The following is a 403-nucleotide window of genomic DNA, read 5'->3' on the forward strand; positions in this document are numbered from 1 at the left end:
AAAACTGTGCAATGCGTTTGCTCTTTTTCTTTTCTTCTATGTACTATAATTTTATGTGGACTCGAAGCATCGATGAGAGGGGAAGAAAAGTTGTACGTCGCTATACAGATCCTTTGCGTGGTTGTTTCGAAATGTTGAGCTTGATAGTGCATTTGGCGCGCGGTTGAAATGAAACGAAGAAGAAGGAAGAAGAAGAAGAAGAGAAAAGGGAATAACGAATAGTTTTTAGACGTTAAAGAACGGTCTACGCGAAGGAAAAAGAAAACAAAAGGGACTAGCTGAGCGCTGTTGGAGAATGCATGGCACAGTGTTGACAAGTATTTTCTACCGATTGCAACGAATTTAAGGAATGCAAAGCACACATGAAAGAACACGTTCAGGATAAAAGTAATCTAACCTATTT

The sequence above is a fragment of the Habropoda laboriosa genome, unplaced genomic scaffold, assembly GCF_001263275.1.
Source record: "Habropoda laboriosa isolate 0110345459 unplaced genomic scaffold, ASM126327v1 scaffold28, whole genome shotgun sequence".
In the NCBI taxonomy this organism is placed as follows: Eukaryota; Metazoa; Arthropoda; class Insecta; order Hymenoptera; family Apidae; genus Habropoda; species Habropoda laboriosa.